Genomic DNA, 14,207 nt, shown 5'->3' on the forward strand with positions numbered 1-14,207 from the left:
ACCCCAAAGCCCCGGATGATCTCTCCCAGCGGCTTCACATAAATATTGAACAGTAGGGGCGAGAGGACCGACCCCTGAGGCACCCCACAAGTTAGGGGCCTAGGAGTCGACCTCTGTCCCCCTGCCAATACAGACTGCGTACGGTCGGTGAGGAAGGAGGAGAACCACTGCATAACAGTGCCTCCCACTCCTAACTCACTGAGACGCCGCAGCATGATACCATGGTCCACAGTATCAAAAGCCACTGAGAGGTCCAAAAGCACAAGGACAGAGGAATAACCCCTGTCCCGGGCCCTCCAGAGATCATTTACCAACGTGACCAATGCCGTTTCCGTGCTGTGTCCCGGCCTGAAGCCCGACTGGTATGGGTCTAGATAATCTGAAATGAGGTGGATGGTGGGAGGTAGGGAAGCAACAATCCTTGAAGTATGAAATAACCTCCGTCATATTAAGAAAGAGCATTTAAAAATATACTGTAAAACCCTGCAATCTTATCAAGAGGCAACATCACCGTTGCTCAGGGGACACCCAGTTGGGGGCTCTTTTCAAGTCCCCAGCAGGAGCTGGAGTGAAGGACAAGAGCTCACTCCACCCCATGGCAGCACTCGGATCTTGAATGCAGGTTTGCTAATCTTCAACTTGGCATCCTAACCACGTGAACCACCATGCTCCTTTCAAAGGCCATATCATGAATAGATAGGAAGAAAATGAATATATAACATGGCATTTTGCTTCATTACTTGGATCTGTGTGATTAACCCATGTAAAGGAACTTTTCACATCTTCAATATTTTTCATTGTGAAATCAGTCAGTATTAATACCATGCCTTTCAAATTCACAAATCTATTCTTTTTGTAATTAAACCTTCTCTTTTTTTTCTCTCTCAATCATTCTCAGGTGCTTGAGAATTTCTTCCTAGATTCTCTGCTTTTCAGCTGTTTTGATAGCAGCCAAAGCTTGCTACTGCTGTTGTTTTCTGTCACCATGCTTCTATTATCCTGAAGCTTTCTTGACAGCCAACATGTTTCAATCTGAAAAAGGGCCATCAGATGAATCTCTCTTGCGTTCTTTGTTGGGAATTCAACTGAAGTATGGAAAACTGAGGAAACTAAAGATTCTTGAAGGGATGAGTACACAATGAAAAATAGGTGATCTAGCTATCCCCATTTGCCATTTCTTAACTGGTTGGTGGTGCAAAACCAGCACCTACTGTAAATTTATACTCTCATCAACATTCTTGCTTTTTAAAAAAAGAAATGTCAAAATAAATTCTCTTCAATTAAAGTGAATGGAATCTGGTAGAAAAGAAGCTACTGGAGCATATTTTTCTATGGTACAATCTGAAATATATACATGTGTTGAAGGAAAAGTCTTCATCATGGTTCAGTCCAAGCCGGGAATAAACAACATGGTGACTGCTTTAGAAAGAAGGTTGCAGTTTATTGAGGAGGAGAGCCAGACAAAAAGATGGCTCTGGAAGAAAAGAGAGAGAGCACATGTAGGGAGTAGGTTTTTATACCCTCTGGGGCTCTTGAGGTTATTTCCGGTTCCTGTTTGAGGCTTTGTATTTCCTGTGTCATGTATTTTGACCTGAGTCTGAGTGTGCCCTTTGCCATCAGTGGGTTAATCCTATTATGTCCTGTCTTAGACTTTGGGGGGGGGTATGTAGATTTTAGGTGTCTTTGTCTTCCTAAACTTCTAGCTGGGGGCCTCCAACCTTCCTGGATTATTTATATCTGCATTTCTACAGAGCTGGTTTCTGCTTGGGGGAGGGAGACTTGGGGCTATTAAGAAAACTGGGCATGCTTTTCTGCCTCTTTAAGATCCTTTGAGAAAATATATTTTTCGCCCTTTTAATATTTTCTTCTCTGGGGGCGGCTGACTTCCCACACATGCAAACCTGTACAGAATGTTTTCCTGTTCCATGCTTTTGTGTCAATTCTCTTTTGACCCTAAGGAACTGCGTCTCCTATCAGTAGTCTTTTGTGATGGCCGTGTCTTCTGGACCCAAACTAAGTGTGAAAAATGAAACTAAGTATTTCTGGAGCCCATTAATTCCCAATTCCCTGAAAAGAATTCAGTTTCTTTGCAGGGACACAATTTTTTAAATTCTACTTATTTATTAGATTTTTATCCTACCTCCATTACTTTGCTGTCTGTTGCTGTCTTCTCCATTCTAGTTTTATATTTATTTATTCATAAGGCTTGATCTTATGTAGCCAGAATAATCCTCTTTGTCTTTTTCTTCAGGTTTATTATTAATTTCTTCCCTGCTTATTTGGGAATAAAAAATTTTCCAGGGAAACTATTCTACAATTTTGCTCTTAGCATACATATTTCAAATAAGCTTGATATTACAAGGCAATTTTATTCTTTTATCACTAACTGCACTTAGTGCATTTAATGGTACAAAAAATAAAGTTGTCACCATATTATTTTGTTGCTATGTGGTTATCATGCCATGTGCCACATATTTGTGTAAGGGTATGAATGGAAACATATGCTCATGCATGCGCACATGCACACACACATTCACATATAGCAAATTAATAAATGAAATTTATTCAAAGTATCTCATAAAGATAGAAGGGTCTGTTGAAAAAGCATATATAGATATTTCTGTAAATCACAGTGTGGTAGGTCATGAACACAAGAAAAAAACATGTAAAAAAGTACCAGAATAAAAATTTCTAGAAAGGATAGCTGTCAAAGTTCAAATGGTCATTCATATAACAAAAGATGGTACCAAGGTGAGCTGAATAAGTCAATAGTACTCAAATGGAAAACTGATTAGGGGGGCAAGCTGGAAATGGCCAATCTGTGTTGTAATTTATAAAAGTAAATGGAAATTGTTGTATTTCAAACTATCAGATAGAATGTATCAAGCATTGCACCTTGATTCTTCTGGAACTCAAACCTAGCTTAGTCTCCTAAAGATGGAGTTGTATATGTATAAATGTGTTTGTGTATGAATAAATGAAGCTTTTATTTATAAAGTTTATTTATAAATGAAATTTGTAAATCTGTTTTTATTTACTTGTATGTATCCAGAGCCTTTGGGTAAAATAGAACTGCAAGTATCAATGGAGATGTTATAGGTAGTCCTTGATTTATAATCATAATTGAGCGTGGAATTATGAACATAAGTTATACTGGTCATTAAGTAGGTCACCATGTGGTTGTGTCTGGTTTTATTGCCTTTTTTGCAGCACTCATTAAGTGAATCACAGTGGCTGAATTAACCTTTTCTATGCTTTAATAAAGAAACATCAATTGTTGAATCACATAATACAAAATAGTTTTGAACTGGTTCTGAAACTGATTTGAAAGTACCATAAAATTGGTTTCATTGCATACAAGGACAGTTCTAATTTGTACTTTCAAATTGTTTTTTGTTTTGCAATTCTAAAAATGCATATAGAGAACTAATAATAATAATAATAATAATAATAATAATAATAATAATAATAATAATAATAATAATAATAATAATAATAATAATAATAATTAAAAAAAAAATTATGTTTGAAGTTCTAGGATGCAGTACATCAGTATCTCCTCATAATTTTACCCACAATCTCAGCAGCTAGAATAATTATGTGAAGACTTCTCTTTTAATCTGCCTAATTCTGTTCTGATTTTCTAAATCAGTTATGCTCTAAATATTTCCTGGAGGATGCAAGGTATGGAATTTTTTATCCAATGCAATAACTTTATCTTTTTTTTAAGTTGGCTTTTCAGGGCAGAAAATATCAAAGTTTTGTTGTTCCCCCACATACACACCAAGATGCTAGAATATTTAATATTTCTTCTCACAAAATCTTCCACTATTCAACAATGCTAGACTTAAGGAGGATCAATAGGAATTATTTAGCACTCAGTTGCCCTTTTCTTTTTCTTAGAAGTAGTAATATTCATTTGTCAATGACCAAAAACATAAAAATAGACAAAAATGAATAAAAGATAACAAGGAGAATCAGAATCAGAAAAAAGGTAAATAAACAACAATTGCATATTGGCCAGTAATAAGTAAATCAACACAATGTACTTTAAACATCCCTATTACAAGACTATCATATTTGTTCTCTTAAATACTAATACAATGTAGTAAGACTATTCACCAAAATATATATCATCTAAAAATTACTAAAAGACAACAAAACAAGGTATTAGTAAAAATAAAGTCATTACTTCTTTAATCATAGTGCACAAAATTTGGCTACTACAGGGAACTCTACTTAAGGGTCATCCTTAATTTTATTGATTAATATATTTTGATGACAGTTTTATGAAAACCCTTTGCATAAACCCCTGATCTCTTTGAGACATCTATATGCACCCCTCATATACTTTCTCTTCCTCTCAGCTCTTCACATTTTGCCCTCAAACCTTTCTCAGCATATTTCTTCAATAAGCTGTTTTTATTCACTTCACTTATCTTTTTTTCATCCTGGATTTCAGCTAGGAGAAATTTTTAAAGACTGGCTCTTAAAAATTGCCCTCAGGAACATACTCCAAGAACTGGTGATAAAGTACTAATAACAACTCTTGAATTATTGGACTTGGAATTTTTATCTTGGATTTTATATACCAGGCTGCTTTTTGCCCAGTTATATCATAAAAAACAAAATCTAGAACATTTGTTCTGAAAAAGAATTATTTGTTCCTCGGCCTTCATACTAATCAATATGCAATCTGTTTTAAATTGCATGGAGTCTCCTTTTATGCTTTCCACAACAATTGCAGTATTGAATTAATTGCATAAACAGCTGAAAGCCAATGAAAGAATGAATGGAAAATTCTATGAAATAGTTTAAAAGGAGGAGATAGAATTGTATAATTCACGTGAATTGCCTAAAGAACTTGTGATCAGGTAGCACAAAAATAACATGGTGTATTTTCCAGGCAAAACCTCCAGAAAACTCAAAAGTGGGACTGGCTCCAATATAATGTACTGCCCTTGTGTGTTGATGAATAACAATATATGCCATCAAATGATTGGGAAAGGAGGAGAGTATAAGGTGGAAAGAGGAGGCTTGGAAGAATGGCAATGCAGCTGAGCAAGCAGAAGGCTCTTTGACCTGTTCACAATGCAGCTGCAGCTTGATTGATGCTTAACCGTTTCCCTCCTCTCCTTCCCCCCCCCCCAAGAATTTCGTTCTTGTGATCTGAGAGCCACCTACTGGCCAAATGCTACTACTGCTCCCTTGACTTGAAAAATAGGGGGAAAATAAGAATCTATTAAAAAGCAAAGGGCTGATGCATATATTCATTCATTCATACAGAAGGGTTTTTGTTGTTATATAACATTATTCAAAATAAAAGGGGAAACAAGCTTTCCCATTTCCCAGTCAGACAACTGTTTACTGTATTTATCTGAAAGGTAGTATTTTTCCTTTATGAAAGCATATACCTTTAAATGAGGATCGTTTTAGGGTACTTTCAAAGGTACCCTAAAAAGCATTTTCATTTGTCAAACACTCAAGCTTAAATCAAAGTTAAATCTAAGTTTTATTAATTTATATTAATTTATACACACACACACACAATTTGCTGTAGATGCTATCACATGTATACTTTTTGAGAGCTTATTACATAAAATACAATATACCTTTTTCTCCATTTAGAAGTCCCACCTCCATACATCCCCAACCTCACCCCCAAGAAAAATGAAATAAATGGGTTGGATTTGTCTTGTCACATATTTGTATATTTATGTGGAGGTTACAAAATAAATTCCTTCCCAAATACATATAGGATGCCTGCAAGGAAACGTCACCACATAAATGCATTGAAACACCTGTCATCAGTTATCATGGTGTTGAATATCTTTAACATTCCAATTCTTTCACTGGGATAGCAGTCATGAGACAGCAGCATGCTAGCCTTTTTCTATCCAGATGCTTTTTCTACATGATAGTGTCAATAACTTACTATTTTGGTGGATGGAGAAGAGAGTGAAAAATGACAATATCTAATCCATAGCAGATTGGAAGCACAATGAACCAGATGCTGAAGCTTTATGAAGGGGAAGGAAGAGGTTTCATTGCAGCTGCTGCAGTGGCTGATTGAGGCCAAGAATTCAGATGGCCAAAACAAAATTTCACTCTTGTAGAAAGAGTTGCTCTTTCTAAGGAAGAGTCATGATGGCACAGTGGTGAGAATGCAGTACTAACTCACTGCTCACTCCAGGAGTTCGATTCTGAATGACTCATGCTTGACTCAGCCTCCCATCCTTCTGAGATCGGTAAGATGAGGATCCAGATTGTTGGGGGCAATATACTGACTCTGTAAACTGCTTAGAGACAGCTGTAAAACACTATGAAGCGGTATATAAGTCTAAGTGCTATTAGTGTGGCTCCATTCGCTACCATAAGAACTTGTGGTAGAAACTGGAATATCCTGATTCCAAGAAAAATGGTGGTCTTTTGCCATTTGCAAACATTGGGATAGAAAAAGAGATAAAAATCATATATTTGATGAAACCCCCTTGAGATCAAGAGAATTGCTAGAAGGTAAAGGTGTTTACCTTGCAGAGAAATATGAGTGTAGAAATGTAGAAATGTGTAGAAATCCCCTGAAGATTATTTGGGGATTTGTCAAATCTTGGATTGTAGGATTTATATTAAATCCATCATTACCTTTTGCCAGTGTCAGGTCCCAAGAACCAAGAAACACATGTAGAGTTACTTCAGAGCAGTTTTCCTTTATTGTTCCTCACCTACAGACAGATATCATGCCAAAGTAAAGAAACTGTCTGCATCACTATAGATATAGTCTAGAAATAATTAGGGAGGAATCTTCTTAACTCTCTTTCTCCAGATGAAACTGCGTCTTTGCTCTCTGGAATGCAGCCTCTTCCTTCTGGGAATCCAGACTCCACTACAGTCAGATAAATATGGTGGCAATGGTATCTTCTTTTTCTATACAAGTTTTAGGAGAGTTGACAATTATTTAATGCAGCAAATAAAGCAAATGTCACAATAATCAGAATAAAATCCTTAGATGAGACATTCATTCTGTAGTGATGGTGTGTGTTAAGCAATGAAGAATCCCTACTAGCGGTAGTCCTGCAGCAGGCATGGGGTGTTTGGGTAAGTGGGGTTAAACAAGCAATAGGGAAGTGTTCAAATTAATATTTATAGCTATGCTTGTTAATAAAGAATATCCAAATCTCATGTTCCAGGATAAAAAGCACCTGATAGAAAGGGAGAGTTCACAGAGAAGGCCTGTTTAATTATTATTCTATTTTATCTGCCCAAGACTATTTCTATGAAAAAGATTGTTTATGTTCAGCCCCCTTGCTCCTTCTACTATATATTCTTCATTACTGAAGACAAAACAAAAATGTGAGGCCAGAATGCTTTACAAGAAGTCATCCTTTCTTTGGGTGAACTATAATTTTAAAAAATGCTAAAGATGACAAAACACAAAAATATAAGCACTTTACTCATATTTAATATAAAATTACTAAATACAATGCATTATTTCAGAATGCAAACTATGATCAAGATGGCTCGAATCTGTCTTCAGTCCCTTGAATTAAATCTCTCAAATTCAGCTATCCAAGTGCAATATGCGAAGAATGATACTGATTCCTCCTCAACTTTGTTGTGAATAGTTGTCTCTCATTTAGAGTCCTTTATTGTTGGTTGAAATGGTAATTATCTGGAAATGAAATAGGAATAATCCAGAAATGGTTCCACAAGACACTTAATATTTTGCTATATAAGCCAGCAGTACCTTTTTCCAAGCCAGATTCTTCCTATACTATTTATGTAGAATTATGTTAATCAGAAGGCCTCTACAATCTTAATAATCCTGTTCAGATTGATAATTTTCTTTTTCATTGTTTAACAACTGTTATGAGAGGGAGAGGCATAATTAATTACTGCTTGAGTCTTGTTAATTTCCTGTTTTTTAAATAAAGGATATTTTGGAATTTATAAAGGGGAAAAAAGGAACTGACAAAAGGGCATTCAAAAATGCAAAGTCATCAGGAACAAGAAGCAATAATAAAGTCTGATGACACAAATTAAACAAAGGACACAGTAGCCTTGAGGAGACACACTAGAACTTTTCCAGTGCTTATTCAACAGCTCCTGTTTAAAAGTTGAAAAGCAATGACAAAATCTGAGAAAAGCCAGGAAAAAAAATCCCCTTCAAAAGGATTTCAGCAGAAGCGGCTGTCCCAATCTAATAATCTGTAGTTTCCTAAGCAAAATATATTGCTATGCAGATATGTCATTTTTTTAGTACCAGTAATTCTTTTTAAGGAGTTCAGAATTATGTCACATTTTCTTGGTTTTTCTTTTAATACTAGTTCTCATTCAGTTTAATCAAGGGTAATTAGCTTTTGGAAATTCAAAAATAGCCAAAGAATGTGTAGAAAAGTATTGCCTTTCATCTTAGAATAATTGTCTCTCCATAGGTCTACAGATATCCTGCTCCCCCTGCTTCAAGGCATCATAGATATCCCTGATATCTTTTGTGCATGCATGTACAAAACGGGAGGGACTTTACAACATCACACTGGCCATGTTGCACATTTTGACCACCTTATGAATGCCATTGCAAAAGATGATACTGTTAAGGAATTCCATCCATAAAACTTTTTAGATTGAGAAGTATGCAGCCATAAAGGCTTTAGAATAATGGAAAGATGAGAAATAAAAAAATCCATTAATAGCAGCATCTTCTGCCATTAACATAATAACAGAATTCTAATCCTAATCCTATCAGCAGCAGTTTGAAAGACAAGTGCAAGCATCCAAAAAGTGTGGTAGGAAGTAAAAAGTGTCTTTTGCTTTACTCTCTCCTATAGTTTCCCCAAAAAAAGCTAGACTGAGTTCTTTGCATTTCTACATCTGACAATGTCAATGGAAGAAAGGAGTGCACCTCAGCTGTTGTTGATAATAAAAGATACCACTTCACCTTAAGACTTTGCCTAAGATTTGATAGTCACTCAATCTGGACAGCATGTCTGAATAAAAGTCACACTGTTATAAATTGTCCTACCAGCTAATTTGCTTGCTTATATTCAAATTCTTGATTGTTACTGTCCTGTGATCAGCCTGTATTTAATAACTGAAAGAGAAACTACTTAGGAAAGCTAACACTTATTTACTTTTGTAAGTTGTGAGATAATGCACTTCTAAGCCCTATCAGATACGTATTTCCCTCTTTTGTCATAGGAATGCCAGTGCCTGCTTAATTCTCATTAATAATGTAGGTAGTCAGCCCCCCCCCAGAGAAGGAAATATTAAAAGGGCAGAAAAATATATTTCCTCAAAAGGATTTTAAAAGCAGAAACCAACCCTGCCCCCAAGTCTCTGTCCCAAGCAGAAACCAGCCTTGTACAAATGCAGATGTAAACCATCAGGAAAGTTGGAGCTAGAAGCTAGGAGAAGACAAAGACACCTAAAATCTGCATACCCCACCCAAACTCTAAGAGTCATTAGCCCCAGCACCAGGGAAACAGGATACATAATAGAATTAACCCACCACCAACAAGAATACCAGACAGGCACACCCAGACTCGGGTCAGAATACGTGACACAGGAAATTCAAAGCCTGAAACAAGAACAGGAAATTACTTCAAACAAAAGGCTTGAGAGGAGTATAAAAACCTACTACCCACATGTGCTCAGCCCTTCCCCCACCCCTCTTTCCTGCCAGAATCATCTTGCTGTCTGGCTCTTCAATAAACTGCAACCTTTTTTTTAAAGCAGTTGCCATGTTGCTTATTTATCCCCGGCTTGGATGAACCAGGATGAAGACTTTTCTTTCCTCAATAGGTAACCTGCCTTTGCTCATGCATAAACTAAGCAATTCTGAAAGTGGAAAGAGAAAAAAAGGTTTCAGGGTTATAAAACTTGTCCAATAAAGGCAACCCCTTTATGATTTGAATTCTGGAGACTGTGTTTGCCATTTGGGCTCACTAGGCAGATTAAGGACAAACCTATGCAGCTGTATGTTCAGGGACAATTTCTTAATAAACTTTCAAGGTTTGTTGCATCCTAATTTTCTTATTCTTTGTGTATCAGTTTGCAAATCCTAAATTAAGTACCAATACACAAATTAGTGGCAATAATTATCTTTTTTTAACCTCTCCAAATCTACTATCTTGGATGCCACAGTACCACCTGATTTTAGAGTAAGTCACTTGTTATTCAAAATCTCGAATGTTGAAAAAGGTGAAAAATGTTTCTTCAGATCCAATGCTAGTGAAATTAGCTTGAGCATTATGAATTGTATAGTAGGGTATGGAGCTATTGCCATAAATAGTAAATATTTTAGGGTGGCAGAAAGACGCTGACTTTGCACCAGAAGAATCTACCTTAGTGTCTCCAGCTATGGTTTCTGTATAGGGAGTGAGAAGAGCACACTTCAAAAAACAAAACACCTTGGACTAGCTTAGCTGTACACACATTCTGACAGCTGTTCCATCTCCTCTTTCAACTATTCAGTCAGAAAGTAGAATCTGTAGAATTCTTCTCTGTGTATCAAAAATAATTTGATTCTAGTGGATTATAATAGTGAAATATTTGTAGGTGAAAATAAAATAAACTATTTGGAATGAAAAGAGAAAGAAATAGAAGACAGCACATGTTTACATTTGGACAAATAATGACCTAAATAATTCATGACAATAAATTTTCTAATATACAAGAAGTGTTGTTCAGACAAGAAAGAGGGAGACATTCAGAGCAACTAATCACTGACTCAATCAGTGCATTCCTTTGCCTTATTATTATATTGCTCAATAAAAATAGAGGCCAGATCAGAGCTATCTATCACCTCTTCTATTTAGTGGAACACATCATATTTGCAGACAAAGTTTATGCTTCATATTATTATTTTTAAGGTTATTAGTAATTCTGGGAACAAGTCAGCATAGCCTTTAAAATTATATCCCATTTCTCAACAATGTTCACCACATTTGTTCTTATCAAAAGGCTATCAAGCAATTTCACAGTATATAATGGAAAAGCATATTGATGAGGATACATGAATATGCATACTGAGTAATCACACCCCGATTTCTACAGGAGCTCTGAACTAGAGCAGATAGCACAAAGAAGAGTGCTCTCACTAGACAGTTTAAAAGTGCCTTTCAGCCACATGTTGCAACATTATGCCATACTGTTCCCTGACCTTTATCTTTTTAGATTCAGAATTAGATGACTAGATCTCTGAAGGCATTGATGTAGTTGTCGACCCTTTCCAAAAAAATCCACCAGACTTTCTTCCCATTTGAGCTTTCCCATTTTAGAAAGTTGAAGGATTCAAGTTAGACCTTGAGCAACTGATTGATCATCTAATTGAAATGAAAAGATCAATATTCTTTATATGCCCAGCAGTATTCCTAGAAAATAAACATGGAAATAGCCCAGCACTCTATTCCATTGAGGCCATCTATCTGGAAGTGGTAATCTGGGGTGATAGGATATACACTAAAGGACTATAGAGCAGTGTTCTCAACTTTGGCAACTTGAAGATATTTGGATTTCAACTCCCATAATTCCCATCCATCCATAAAGAAGGATGGCTAGGAACACTTCATCAGTTTGCCTTCTAATAAACTGATAGCTTGTATCTATCCATGGCCACCAGGATAGCCACTTTGTGAAAGCAGGATACAAGATCATAACAATTCAAAGATGATCAGAGTGCATGAGCATTTATGGACACTCAGGGACTGACTCCTCCATTTATCAATAATGGAACAGTGAAATTGAAGCAGAAGGATCCAAATTCTATGGTTTTGTGACAGCTAATAATCAAATAAAAATGCATGCTTATAGACCTGGACCTGGATTGTAAAAATTTGGATGTCCACTAGGTGGCAGTAACATAGTATTTTCATTATGCGACTGCTGTCAGATCTCATTATTTATCATGGTTAGCCAGCCAGCCAGCAAATTTTACACACCTGTGCAGCTGAAACAGATACAGATTTAAAGGCTTGTAATAGGTTCAAGATCATGTCTAATATTAGCTTTCCAGAACAGCTATTTATAGGAAAGAGAAATTGCTTCTTTTTTTAAAATTGTAATCTTACCATGTTTTTATTTGTCCTGATTCTTTGCCTTGAAAAGCAAACTAACACTCCAGTCACATCAGGGATGTTGTTATAAATTCAGTACAGACCTTTGGCACAAAGGTCCTTTTCACCTTTCAGTTGTGATGATTTTCCTTCATTCCAAGATTAAGTTATTCTATGTGTATCTTAGAAAATCTGCTTAGATCCTAGGGGATGAAAAGTGCTATATAAATGTAAATCGTCACTGTTGTTATGCATGAATCAGTGCCAAGCTTGAAACTGACTATGAAAAATGGCCTTTCCTGATGAGAGCCGTGCAGATTAAAGAAAATCTCTAAATTCTTTGGACAGAAAGACTAACTCCATTTCAGAACTTCTAAAGGGTTATACAGTTTGATTCAAAGTGAAGACATGTACTATCAAAATAAATGAAGTTAATCCAATGAGTAAGTAAGTAGCCAATGAGTGTCAAGAGCAGAGCTTTCTCTTAAAGATGATATTTTTGGAGATATTGTGGGCAGCTGGAATTGAGATTCAAGCTATTCTCCTGGAACACTTAATACTGCTTGTTCTAAAATATTATATGCTAGGTTTTAGCTGTTCCATCTCACATCACCCTCTTTAAGCCATTAATATAACATGCCACCCTAGATAACATTTCCCTCGTTATAGATCACATCAGATACACATTGTACTAATAGGGATTAGTGAATCTGTCAAATTCTGACTCATTCAGTATCTCAAACCTGCATTTTGTTTAATTATATTTCCCCAATAGCTTGTATGTTATTTTTATTTAAAAATAAACCCTCTGAGTAAAAATTCATGCATCTATTCTGCATTTTTTTAAAAATGGGCACATATTGGAGTTGCAGTTTTCTTACTGTTTAAGGTTTTTGCAAGCAATTTCCCTTTATTTTTTCTCATGTACACATTTTTGGGAGCATTTTTCCTTACAATTGATCAGAGAAATTATTATTCTTTAAGTGAACCTACTACCTTTTCTTGTCCCAAATTATATTAAAATTATAATAATAAAACACAATAATCACAATATACAGTATAACAGTAAAGCAATAAAGCAATTGAAGCTGAAGTCTTGAGAGAAAGATTCTGACCTGACATGTAAATAACAATTTGGCTGACAAAAGAAAGAAAATGTTATCTCTTCCATTTCTGGTCACCATCCTACAGTACTCTGTGACATAGCAGCCTTGGATTAAAGGTTGAGGAGGAGGGGTGACCATGGAAACTCCATTTTGATCATAAAGTACTTAATCTGATAATTTGCATGCTGCTATTTTGGGAAGCTGGCACAGTATTGGTATATGGTTTGTGTATTATTCATCTCACTGCCTAAGCTAAGGCCCTGGAACCTTTCCACCTCCTCCAACGATCTGGCCAGTGTCTGTTCCCAGCCCAGGAAGGCCCAGCCAGGAGCATTTCGGCCTATGGAAGGGCGCATCTGCTACTGAGACCTTGGGGCCTCTCTCAGGCTGTTCTTGCTCAGCCTGCTTTGGGATTCACTTTCTCACAAGGTGACCCCTAAGAAAAAGGATGGAGAAGATGGCAGCAGCTGGTGTCACTCTCCAAATGGTCTGCTTTCCAACCACCATTTTTTCTTTTACTGTTTCTCTGCTTAATTTTGGTAACTTTGCTCCCATATTTATAACTGCATTTCATATCCTCATTTCACTGCATTTGTAAACCATGCTGAGTTGCTCTTAGAGTGAGATGGGCAGCATATAAAATTAATCAATGGATCAATCAATCAAATAAACACTCTTAGGCTCCAGAATGGGGAAGTAGCAGGAACAGGTTGGGAGTTCATTGCTTGGAACTTTGCTGGATCTTGTGATCCAAAAGGAGGATCTCTCTCCTTCTGGGCTCCCTTCATGCCACCAACATAGGCATTTCACAGTTCCAGTACCAAAGGAGAATGGCAAACTGTTATCCTAAAACTGCCACTTCCCCCATATCAATTACAATAGAGCTGGAAGGGACCTTTGAGGACTTCTAGCTCAACTCCCTGCTCAAGCAGGAGACCCTATACCATTTCAACTAGGTGGCTGTCCAGTCTTTTCTTAAAAACCTCCAGTGATGAAACACCTACAACTTCTGAAGGCAGTGTTCCACTGGTTAATTGTTCTCATTGTTAGG

Source organism: Protobothrops mucrosquamatus, unplaced genomic scaffold (genome assembly GCF_001527695.2).
Source record: "Protobothrops mucrosquamatus isolate PMUCROS unplaced genomic scaffold, P.Mucros_1.0 scaffold18, whole genome shotgun sequence".
In the NCBI taxonomy this organism is placed as follows: Eukaryota; Metazoa; Chordata; class Lepidosauria; order Squamata; family Viperidae; genus Protobothrops; species Protobothrops mucrosquamatus.